The sequence below is a fragment of the Podarcis filfolensis genome (genome assembly GCF_964270895.1).
Source record: "Podarcis filfolensis genome assembly, chromosome: 1".
Taxonomy (NCBI): Eukaryota; Metazoa; Chordata; class Lepidosauria; order Squamata; family Lacertidae; genus Podarcis; species Podarcis filfolensis.
The window spans coordinates 34,685,374-34,698,318 of record NC_139604.1 but is presented as its reverse complement, the minus strand read 5'-3'; the positions used below and the strand labels follow the sequence as shown (position 1 = coordinate 34,698,318).

The 12,945-nt window shown below is 41.3% G+C and overlaps 1 long non-coding RNA gene across 1 annotated transcript; it reads right to left on the bottom strand.

Annotated features, from left to right (window-relative positions):
* Positions 1 to 4,488: 4,488 nt before the first annotated feature.
* Positions 4,489 to 12,099, bottom strand: LOC310746294. The gene is made up of 3 exons (XR_014540593.1): positions 12,014 to 12,099; positions 6,412 to 6,583; positions 4,489 to 5,365 (listed from the first exon to the last, which is right to left on the bottom strand). It is a non-coding gene; the product is annotated as an uncharacterized lncRNA (long non-coding RNA).
* Between the last annotated feature and the right edge of the window lie 846 nt (positions 12,100 to 12,945).

Below are 12,945 nucleotides of genomic sequence, written 5' to 3'. Positions count from 1 at the left end.
ACTTGTATTCAGAAGCATTTCTGTCTGTGACTGGAGGCAGAGCGTAGCCATCATGGCTAGTAGGCACTGATAGCTTTCTCCTCCATGAATTTGTCCAATCTTCTTGTAAAGTCATCTAAGTTGGTGGTCATCACTGCCTCCTGTGGGAGGTTTCAGGATGTATTGTTGACCTCAATTAAATCCAATAAAAAACATTTATAGTTGCAATTACTTTACTTGTTTTTTGTTTTTGTTTTAATGATATTGCTTATTATATTGCACATCGCTTAGTGACGTTTAAATATGAAGTAGTTTACAAAGGCTTTTAAAATAAAGAAACATATAATTTTTCCTGATGAGTCAAATCAAGTCTTAGGTACTTGATGTTACCATGACATAAAATGTAACACTTGAAAAGACCCATCTGTGACTGCATTTATGGAACAGTTTGGCTCCTTGTGGTATTGTATAAAGTATTTTGCTAATTAATCCTTTGGTGATCAATTTGTGTTTATCAAACACTAGGCCTTGAGACACCTTTGTGCTGGTGGTGACACATTTGTCAAATCAGGTAGGATGGAGACCTCATTTTGTGACAAGTCAGGGAACAGTTCTTGGTGATACAAATTGCATAAGAGATGTAACGAGAAATCACTTTGGGGGAAATACAAGAAATAAAAATAAAAAATGAAGATATATCAGAAACGTGAAAGCAGACAGCAAACAACTGTCCCAAGAGCAGATGTTATGACAAGTAGTCTTGACAGACTTGTACTCCTAGGAGCCTGTCATCTCTGGGATACAATTAGTTCTTCTTCTTCAGTAAGACTTTACAGATGACAGCATGCAAACAGCAGGTTTTGAGGATATTTTAACAAGTTGCCTATCCATGCCTCTGTGTGTGTGTTCAAAAAACTTGTCAGTTGCTTAGAATTACACCAAGTTGAAGCGATATTGAGAAGCATATATTTACTGTTGTGACCCATTGATTGGTGCTGCTCTCAACAGGGTTGACTCAAGAGGACCAATGCCTAATCAATGTTATTTACCTACCTGCCAGGAAAGTTAACAGTTTTGTTTCCCCTCTTTCCCCACATAAAAATTAACAGACATGATCTTAACCAGAAGCAACATATATAATCTTACAGGAAGCCTGAATAACATTTTAGAAAACGGATCACCTGTTTGCACTGCAGCAAAATCAAATGCAATTCTGGAAGCCAGGTGTCAGAATGAAGGGTATTTGTTATGCCAGCTAAGTACCAATGTGGTGAAATTTACCCTTTACTCCCACTGCTGTGATATGATGCTTTGTCTTTCTGATACAGCCGTGTGGGTTTTATATATATATATCTGGAAGTCAGCTAGAAAGGCAGAATCAATTTTTCACAGTACTGTAAATAGTTGGAAAACTTGACGAAAGTTGGTTTTCTTTCCATAGCTATCTTAAATATGAGTTTAGAAACGTTCAGAATGAAAAAGAGATGCAAAGGGCTGGCACTTTTTCGAAACAACCAGTGAGGGATGTGTAAATGACAGTAACTTTAATTCCATTGCTTGAAACCAAAAGGGATATTGAAAGGAATGATGTGATTATCTGTGATCTTTTGTTCCTGATACAAAATCGGAAGGTGAGTGTCCTGAACAGCAAGTTTTAAGAATATTTTTTGTGGGATCTGTGAGAAAAATTGAAGCTGTGCATGCAGGGTGATGCACAATTAAGTCAATTGTGCATATGATGAGGAAAAAGTACTGTATTTTTCTGTGTATAAGACGATGTTTCCCCCCAAATTTTTTAAGTTTAAAATTGGGGGTTGTCTTATACACGGAATGCTGCAATTAAATATATAAATAAATACACGCCACCACCCATATTCTTTCCCCCCCAGCTTCCCCTCACTAATGGCCTCATGACAAACCCTGGTCTGGTACTCCCCCCCCATCAGCCCTTCACCCGGTTCCCTCAGCTACCCCCTGGCTACCCAGACCCCTCATTCCCCAAGAGCACTCACTCAGGCAGCTCTGGCAGTCGCAACTCCTCAATCAGCATTAGCATCTGCCGGCGCTCATGGAGTAAATACGATACATACCGTAAATACTGAGACAAAAGCGCAACACACAGGCAGGAGAGCTGGAGCTGCAGCTACAGTGGAGTTATACTGAGCTGACAGGAGCAGCTGCCATTACACAACTTGCCTCATGTTTGATGCTTAAATATACGGTACTAAATATACCAGAGTTTTGAATATTTAAGAAAATACCAAAGTTGTTCTGTTTGGTGTTTAAAATATTTGCTTCTTAATTTTGGACTAAAAAAATAGGAGTCGTCTTATACATGGGGGCATCTTATACATGGAAAAATACGGTAAATCTGAGCTATATTATATTGTTTAGAGAGGCAACTGTGGAAATGGGAAGCATGCTGTGCAGTTAAGCCTCCTGTGGTTAAAAGTAAGTATGCAATACACAACAATGATTTGTATTTGCATTTATGGGTTTTATGTTTATATTTTTGTACACCACAAAAGAGATACTAAATATTAAGTGGATTAGAAATGTTTTTTTTAAAAAAACAAATAAATAAATACCCAATTATTGCAGATATTGTCTTTGTGCCAATCAGCTGGCTCGTTTTTCTCACCTCAGTGATGTGGTTATTCCCTCTACCACACACATTAGGTGGAAAAGTCCTCCAATTCCTAGAACACAATTCACCAGGATATCTATTTCCCAACACTACAGTCTAGGTCTGTGTTTTAGGGACAAGGTTAGTAAGCACACTATTTCCTCTGTGATGCTTTCATCAGTTAAATGAATGGATCAAAATATATAGCAGGCATAGACAAACTCAGCCCTCCAGATGTTTTGGGACTACAACTCCCATCATCCCTAACCACTGGTCCTGTTAGCTAGGGATGATGGGAGCTGTAGTCCCAAAACATCTAGAGGGCTGACTTTGCCTATGCCTGATGTAATAGCATGGAGGACAACAAATCCTTGAAAATGCATCTGCTTGCAGAAGAAGTCTCTGGGAATGGAAGGGCCATTAAATCCTTGAGCTGATATATCACACATTGATATATATGGAGAGGTGTGATTTCTCTGAAGCTTAATGAAACATGGGATAGCAGCTGCCAAAATGCAAATTGAAAACCAGAATCCATGATATGGCAACGCAATCTGATTTGGCAGTGGTCCACCCTCCACATTTCTCTCCATTCCCAAATGGGAATGTTTGGTTGATCCAAACACAGGTAAGTTACAGAAGGATTCTGTATCTCTGGGATTTTTTTGATGCTATATGGTTATTATTATTAATAATAATAATAATATTAAAGCAATCCTTAAATTTTCATATTAAATTATGCTTAGTTCAGGATAGTGTAGTGGGTTATTACTTTTCGTTTTGATCTCTATTGGGAAGCTGTAGCTTTTCCTTTTCTCCACTGTACAGCTCGTGCTCAGGCTTAAACTTTGAAGAATCTACAGTGGGGTGCTTCTCCCTTTTCTTCCTGTCTGAACCAGATACATAGCTGATATCAAAAAAGAGCTCCTTCAGTGGATTTCAGAGGTCATCATGGCAGAATGTGGTCTGTAATGTGTGCTGGGCCTAAGCTATTTAGGGTTTTATAGGTAATATGAGCAGCACAGTGATTTGTACTCAGTGTAGGGAGGCAGCTGGTGCCAAAATTGCTCCAGACTGCTCGTCTACATTAGGACATTATAAAATTAGGGTTGTATGCAACAAAGCTGTCCCAATAGTGCAACTATTTCCCCCTGTGCAACAGAACACATATTTTTTCTCCCTTGCACCCCCTCTCAATTTACTGTGGTGGTTTAGGGGAACCTTAGAACAGATAGGGGAGGGGAGGGAGCAGAAGGGGAAGTTCTGTCACGCAAGTGGAAAACCTTGCGTGAATGGGTTGACTTCACTGTATACTACCCTTAGACATAATAATACATTGATTTTAAAAGGCATGTACAAGCTCCTCATTTCCAAAGAAGAGCTAAGATGTTCTCAAGTGTTTCCTTGGTTCCAGAAGACAGCCGCCATTTTTATGATTAGAATGGTAGCCTCCTAGAACACCATTCCAACTTTTCCAATGGTCTAAAGGTATAGACGAGACTGCATTAGAAGATGAACATTTCAATTCCCAGTAGAAATACTAGATTTAGCTAGCGAATTACCACACTGGCAAAACTCTGACGGAAGCTGGGTAATGGCTAATCTCCAAAGACCCAAGGCAGATGTGACATTTGCACTTGTCAGCACAATACACTTTAGTGCAAGGAGCACTTAAAAGTGAAACTAGCTCGGAATGGGTGTAAACATGTTTATCTTCCTTAGGAGGTACATCAGTGCCCGTAGGGAGTATTATTAGTGGTTCTAAAAACAGGAGCCCTCCAAATAAAAAAAGCAACATGCTTAAAATACAATAATGCATAAACAAATACAACAACTATTCTGGGGCAAGTCGGATAGCAATTGTTTTGTCTTAGCTACAGGCTTTCATTGACAGAGAATTATACTAGCTGAAGCATAATTTTAAAAGTTTTGCATGCACACGGCAGCAGTAGCAACTCTCAGGCTGGGATATAGCTGCTATACTAGCCTCTCAGAAGGTGAAGAATTGTTGCCCCCTGGGAAGCAGAGGGGGCACGGAAGTGGGGAGATTGATGCACTGGCAGAGCCAATTTGGTGCTCCTGCACTGTACTGACCCCCAGTCACCTTGTCCCTTGCCTTCTCCCTCCCAGCAACTAAGCCAGTTGAGAAGGACCTAGCGTAGTGACTATGCCCCAGCAAAAGAGTGGTTTTGTTTAGGCAGAAACATATCCAGATTGGAAGAACTTCATCCTCTCACCTTTCCCCCTCACCATAAAAAATAAAATAAAAAATAAACAAAGCTTTATTATCCTGATTGTCTCAAAGAAGAAATTCACATAACCGTCCTGTTCCCACAAGTACTTTCCAGAGAAGTCATCTGAACATAGGAAGTTGTCTTATACCAAGTCAGAGCACTGGTTTATTTAGATCCGTATTGTTTGCACAGACTAACAAACACCCCATAATTAGGCTTACCACTAAAATCCTTAATATGCAGGAAGAGAGAGCATCCCACATTTAGGCCTATCACTGAACAAAAAGCAAGATCTTGACTTCCCCTCTCAGACTCCCCCCTCCCTCAGGCTTAAGGGTGTGCTCAGTGCCTTTCTAATGAACAGCCTAATGCCTGTTGTTACCGTTGCCAAAAATAAACATGTTGAACAATTGGTTTCTAAAAACGGGAAGGAAAAAAATAGAGCTGTCCTAATTGCTTTGTGACATGCTCCTGACATTCGTACTCCATCATTTTCTTCTCTCTGTCTCTCTCTGTCTCATTTCCCCTGTGAAAATGGAGAGAGAGAAAGAGGTGAAGGATCAAGAGGGTGCAAATAGTTTGGTGCTACCATTGTGCAGCTGCTCCATTCTCAAGTGGATGAGGCTCTGCCAAAGAGAATGGACCAGCATGCAGATGTAACATCAAGATGCAGTATCCTCAGGCAGCAGTTGGGGTCCTAGTGCCCAGTCACGGATGCCTTCTCTAGGCCTTCCAATCAACACTGGGCAGCTGGGTCTGCCGCCATTTTAATTTCTCACAATGTCTTTGACGAAGAGCTGCATGGCAAAGTTTGCAGAAGTGGGAATGTCAAAAGATGGCTGTGCTTCAATTGTTTTGGAACATTTGAATGTTGGTACAGTGGTACCTTGGGTTACAGACGCTTCAGGTTACAGACGCTTCAGGTTACAGACTCTGCTAACCCAGAAACAGTACCTCAGGTTAAGAAATTTGCTTCAGGATGAGAACAGAAATCGTGCGGCGGCGGCAGGGCGGCAGCGGGAGGCCCCATTAGCTAAAGTGGTACCTCGGGTTAAGAACAGTTTCAGGTTAAGAACAGACCTCCGGAACAAATTAAGTTCTTAACCCGAGGTACCACTGTAAATATGTCATTCAACATGAACTGAATCAAATTGCTCCCCCTTCCCTAACAATGTCCCAGAGTGGTATTTGAATTGAGACAAAACAAATGGCACTGGCAGGGAAAATAGGGACATTCTGGGATCAAATCAGAAGCAGGGATGGCTTTTGTGATTCCGGGACTGTCCCTGGAAAATAGGGACACTTGGAGGGTATGTCTAGCGTAACATAGCTCCAAACCTGCTCGTTGTCCTCAAGAAACATCATGCAAAGTTTGGTTACTATAAGAGCTGTCCAAATACATAATGAATAACTTTCCAAAATATAAAGGAGAAGCTAGCACATCACAGAGAGAGGGTGGAGTGTAGCATAGTCCTTGCCCTGATGTACTAGTTTGCTACAGGCAGGGAGAGTCTCACATGAAGAAGCATTAAAAAACAAAAAACCACCCTCCCCAGCAATCCAGAATTCTACTTCCCTACTCTACATAATGTGTTGGTTGGCTCTAAATCTGCTATTTCTTTTTCTTTTTGGATTCTATGCAGGGGTGGTATAATCACGGTACTGTAATGGAGTCGTGTAGACTTGGCGTTGCTGCTGCACCTGGATTCAATTAGAATTTCCATCCCCAGAGGAGTCAGTCTCCCTTGAAAAAGAAAAAGAATAAATTGTTGGTTTTGCCGAGCAAACCACAGACGCTTTTGTGGCACTGCAAAAGCACCTGTCCCAGGGAAGAAGAAAAAAGTGGCACCTTTACACAAGCTGTTAAACACATCCATAAAATTAGCAAATATGTAATGTGCCCCTTTATATGTAATTTCCCTTTTTTGAAAAACAAAAAAACCCCTTCTTCATAATTACACTTATTATGTAGGTGGGCAGTCTCTTAATATAGATAAAGACCTTTGCAGCTGCTCCCCTCACAGGCCTCGTGTTTAATATGCACTTTGTAATTAGCTTGGAAGCAAAGCCCCATTTTCGCAGTCAACCCGTTTTCTGTCAGATCATTTTTAATCTGAGCTGCGTTCAGCTGTGAAGGGCTGATAAGCATTTCGGAAATCTCTGTCCGTGACAAACAGGACTTTAATCTCCTCTTTTAATTTTCTAGTGCACTCATTACGCAAAATTCAGCTCTGAAAAAGAAAGGAGGGAAAGGGAGGGAAAAAACCCCAGTCCCTTCACACATTCAAAATATCTTCCTTGGATGTTGCACCATTTTCCTTCCCTAAAAGTGCGCAACTTGATTCTCAGGTCTTTAAAGTCTCAGTCACAGAGCAATATTATTGGTAGCGGCTTTCCTTTCAAATACTTCCCTCCAGTGGCGTAGCGTGGGGGGTGCAGGGGGGGCCGGCCGCACCGGCCGCAACATCTGGGGGTTAGGGCAAATCCACGGGTTAGGGGGCGCAAATCCACGGGTTAGGGGGCGCAAATTACTTGCCATGCCCCGGGTGCTGACAACCCACGCTACGCCACTGCTTCCCTCCTAAAGTTCATTTAATGCTGATGATATCAACCTCAAGTGCTTTTGTCTTCTGAAATGGGGTGTGTGTGTGAGGAGGCTGGTTTCCCGAGCAGCAGCCTCACTTTCTGAGAAGCATCACATCACAATTAAGCAAAGCTAAATGGTGTTCCTTCGTTCTAAGCCTGTTGACAGCTGTTTAACGATGCTTGTTCATTTAAGGCTTAAACCAATTATTACCTTTTTCTTTTTTAAAAAAGCAGCAAGTATTAACCTCTTCCTGTCAGTAAGCTAAGACAGATTCTCTAGAGGAAATCGGTGTTCCTAAGAGTGACAAATTGATTTCTCCAATACATGTATGAAATGCTATTTTCACTGCACTCTGGGCTGTTGTTATTTCAGCAGATGGAAATGGGTGGGAGAGGTGAAACGGGATCTGCAAAGTGCTACTAACTAAATAAGAAATAGAAAACATAATAAAAATGCATTTCTACCTGCTGGCAAAATCATACCCATAAAAGTGAGCGAATGCTTCACGAGACTTGAAAGCAATTTAAAACATGTTTATTTGAACAGAATCAAAGCCAGCAGAGACAAATATCCCTTATTATTGGTGAAGTAGTAGATGCAACACATTTAGTTGTGCTTGCAATAGAAAACATAAACAGGCTACAGAAATGCAGCACGAGCCTTCCTTGTTTGGACTCCCACCAACTCTAGAGGAACAAGTATGATTTAACTGAGGATAGAAATTACTGCCCAAAATGTAGACTGAAGTTCACCAGTCCATCTCCTCCAGGGGTGTAGCATGGGTTTGCTCCCAGGGTGATGGCTCCAGGTGCATTTTTTTGGAGGGGGGCATAGAAGGGTGTGTGCCTGTCCTGTTGCGTCCTCCTCATGTCACCTTTCCAGCCCACAAATCACTACATGTACGTATATCCTTACCTGCCCAATGATGTTGTGGCTGGGTGTATAGCAAGATAGCAGCCACAACTTCCTTCTTCATTCACCTGCAGCATGGGCAGAGAGGAAGAGGGATAACCTAATTAAGGGGAGGGTTTTCAAATGCATATCAAGTACCACTTCCACCCTTGTGGATGGCAGGCTATGGAATCAACCTAGAGAGAAAACAGCATGTTGGTGATGAGCAGGAATGAGTCTGGATTGAGAAAAACATTTTTGTGCTACAAACAGGATAGTATGTACAAACGAACAGCAAGAATGTTGATTGGAAAATTGGAAAGACTGGAGAAATACCAACTAAAGAACAATGGCAAGAGAAGTTGGTGAACTATGCAGAACTGGCAAAAATGACAGATAGATTAAGAGAAAAAGACAACAGCGACTTTGAAGAAGAATGGGAACCATTTATATTATATTTGCAGAAACAAAGAAAGTCAATAGACTTGATGGCAGGATTTAAATAAACATTCACATTATTAGTATTAGAAAATGTTTAGAAAATAGTGAAATATTATAGTGTATTTACTTTTATTTTTATGTTTTTAGGCTTGATGTTATGTTTTTAATAACTCTTTCTGTTAGGAGATAGCAAAGTGGGTGAAAAGAGAAACAAACCAGAAGCGGAAGTTGGGGAAGCCCTGGAGGGGAGGGAGGGAGGAATATATACTAAATGTTAAGAAATTTAGATGTATGTAATGAATGAAAAAGAAATATGATTTTTTTAAAAAAAGGATATTATGTACAAACGCCGGCTCCCTCGGTCTGAAAAGCAAGATGAATGCCACAGCTCGTAGTCACCTTTGACTGGACTTAACCATCCAGGGGTTCTTTACCTCTCTCTCTTTTTTTAAACTATGTATGCAGACTAAGGAATCTGATATTGATCCCACAAAGTGACCTGAACTAATGCACATTTAGGCATTGAAACATTGTGCACTGGCTACGGTTTCTATCAGTAATCTCATGCAATTGCAGCTATGAAGTCAAAAATGACAAAAAGAACAACAAATAATCAGTGCTCATTAATTATAATAGGATAAAGGCTCCAACATGATACTCAAACAAGACACAGACTTCATTAACAAGACTGAAAGATTACCGTCTGTTTTTGATAAATTATCAACTATGCTTGCAAGACAAAATTAAAAGGTGTAGCATTTCTCCGCAGGCAGTAGATTTTTACACCATTAAGCTATATTTTCCCTGTAAAAGCTTTTCAGAAATCACAGCAACAAGTTTTCACTGACAGACATATGCATATTCACTAGGTAATAGGACTTATGGTTTCTCCTGGGATGCTTTGCATATATTTCATGCTGTGCAATATTTAGGAACCAAATTCTGAAGATGTGTAAGCCTGTCACTTAATACTGAGAATATAGTAACTCCTGCCTTTGGTGGTGTGTAGTAGGAAAATGGCTTTTTAAAGCTTGAAGAGCATAGTCACCAGCTTTGAGTAAAATATGCAGAATTATCATGGATGTAACCAGGTTATAAGCCATTTTGAGATGTCAAAATAGTAAATATCAAAACACATATTGGCCTCCGCCTGAACCAAGGCCACAGTTTAACTGGCACAGTTTCCACTCTGGTCCGTGCCTGGTGGCCCTAGCCAATGAACAGTAGCCTAGGTGGTTGCGAGGCAGGGCACCCTAGACCGTTAACTAAGGTGGTGTACACAATAAACCTTTAGAGCATGTTCAAAGCACATTCTTTGCCTCAAAGAATTCTGGGCACTATAGTTTGCTAAGGGCTGCTGGAAATTTTAACTCTTTGAAGAGTAAACTACAATGCCCAGTAATCCTTCAAGGAAAGAATGTGTTTTGAATGTGCTTTAAATTTATAGTGTGTACGCAACCACCGTCTTCAAGCCAGCTCCAGCTCCTGAATACCATGTACAGTGGTACCTCGGGTTAAGTACTTAATTCGTTCCGGAGGTCCGTACTTAACCTGAAACTGTTCTTAACCTGAAGCACCACTTTAGCTAATGGGGCCTCCTGCTGCTGCCGCGCCGCCGGAGCCCGATTTCTGTTCTCATCCTGAAGCAAAGTTCTTAACCTGAGGCACTATTTCTGGGTTAGCGGAGTCTGTAACCTGAAGCATATGTAACCTGAAGCGTATGTAACCTGAGGTATCACTGTACCTCAATTCTCCCCGCCATGCCACAAATTTCTGGCTCTGCCAGGAACTGCACTTACAAATGTAGCTACATTAGATACAATCTATTTTGAACAGTCACAATACTAAACTTCAGCTGGAGGCCATATCCTCAAACAGCAACAAGCAGACAGATCCTAACATATATTTAGGGTGCAATTTCAGCGTAAAATAGTTACGCATTCTACATTAGCTTTTTAATGATGATGGTGATGAATGGAAAATAATGTTTATTAATATTTAGTGTTTTTAGTGACCGAAGTAGTTGACATAAACACATTCAGTATATATTATATGGATGAACAGGACATTTCCATAGGTTTTTGTGCAGCGATTTAAATAATTCAAATATACCTCTCTGTCTCTCTTTAGTGTCGACTCATTCACCCTCCACAGCATATGCTCACTGAGTTGAGTGAGTTCAGTAAGGTGTTATCTGCCATCTATTAAAATTTCAGGAAATCAAATGAAGCATTCTAAGCCAATCTGCCTGAAGACTGTCAAAATACACACACACACATTCACATATATAAAAAATACATACAGTGTACAGTGCGCGCACAAACACAACATCCAAGTTCACTTCCTCAGTGCTGCTCAGTCATTTTTGCCCATCCCTCACCATACACCTGACATGTGCTTTCTTTACCTTGCCTACTCTGGAAATTCAGTTAGCACCACCTATTTCCCCTTTGATCTGGCACTATTGTTCTATGTTTTGTCTACACCAGGTGTGGGGAGCCTTTGGTCTTCCAGATATTGATGAAGCACAACTCCCATCAGCCCCAGCAAGCATGGTCAATAGCCAGGGATGATGAGAGTTGCAGTTCAGCAACATTCCCCACCCCAACTCTCGGGGCATCTGTCCTCCTGGGATGGGGGAGGCAGGTAAATGGATGGGTGTTCCAGTGCTTTTCTCTACACAGCCCTCTCTGCTCTCCTCTCACATTCCAGCTAAGGAGCAGATCAGAGTGTGCAAGAAACCATAAGGAATATTCCAATCAGCTCCAAACATCATCCTCCCCCCGAAAAATTGGCTTTTCTACTGGCACATGCATGTCCTACAGTGCTAGGAAGTTGTTAAAGTAAGTGCCATATTTTTAACAAGGTGGGAGGTGCTGGTACTACATACCCTTGAGTACCCACCGGAAAAAAAGCATTGGGCCTGTGTTGCCTAAACAGCGGTGCAACATTTCTGTCCTCGACCCTTCATTAACTTCTGGAACATGGAGGAAAAGAAGATTTCACCAGCAGCTAAAATATGAATTTGTCCCACTTGCAAGGTTCAGATTATTGCAAACTGAACATCATGCCCCGCCCTCGGCAGATAATCTTCCCTGGCTCAGAGTGCTCCTCACCTTCTTTCACTGGTATAAAGTGGCAATAAGGTGGTTTGAGGTGATTTAGGGATATGAGCTGAGCATCTTGTCTAGCAAGATCTTTGATGGTGCATATTTTTTTCAAGGAAAAGACTCGTGCCCAGGCTTGTTTTCTTACCTGAAGATGAGTAGCCTCAACCAACTGCCAGGAATAAGGTGGTTTCCATTACTGCTGTTTGTTTAATTGGACATATCTTAAAACTCCATTCTTCATTGACTTGCTCAGCTACCCTCAGGAAGGCTGATTCAGAATCCACCACATCATTCACTGGTGACCTTGTTAAGTAGACAGAAATGCACACAGTTCATTGACTTCGCTTGGTATGTTGAGTACACAGTCACTTTCATGGCACACTAATGCGAGAAGGAGTTGCATTGTCATCAGTCCTGGATTGATTGCTGCAATAATTTCCTGAGATGAATTGTTTGATTCTGAGCATTATGATATGTGTGGCAAGAAGGAATACCAACCATGTAATTTGTTGGTAGACACAAATGGCAGTGCTCAGTAAGGCAAGGAGGGTGGTGTTGCTCACCTGGCTTCCCAGTTCTGAGCGTTGCTGCTGGTGGTAGACAGGTAGACAGGTGGCAGGTAGCTCTGCACAGTTTAAGATCCCAAGCAAAGAGTATATGTGCTACTTCCTTTTACTAGAGAAAGTTCTCAGGACTAAGGCCTGAGGGCATGTGATGCAGCAACCTTCCTGAAAATAAGCAGGATAGGATCTAGATGGTGCTTGGATGGGAAGGCTCATGTATTTTCTTCATGGAATAAAGGTGCAATTAAAAACAATATTCTTCAAAAGGCAATGAGGAAGAGGAGGCAAGAGCTTTCTGATAAACATACCAGAAACTATTGCCACCGTGGTTTAAGCAAAAATGAAGATATGTACACAATCCCTAAACTGTGGTCCCTGAGCCACTGGCAGTATGGGATGCATTTTTTTCTGCCGGCACCTCACAGATCATCAACAGTTCTGATTTTTGTGACTTATGGTGGCATATTTTGTGGTGACAGTGGTTAAAAGTGGGACCGTATGCTCAGAGAAGTGA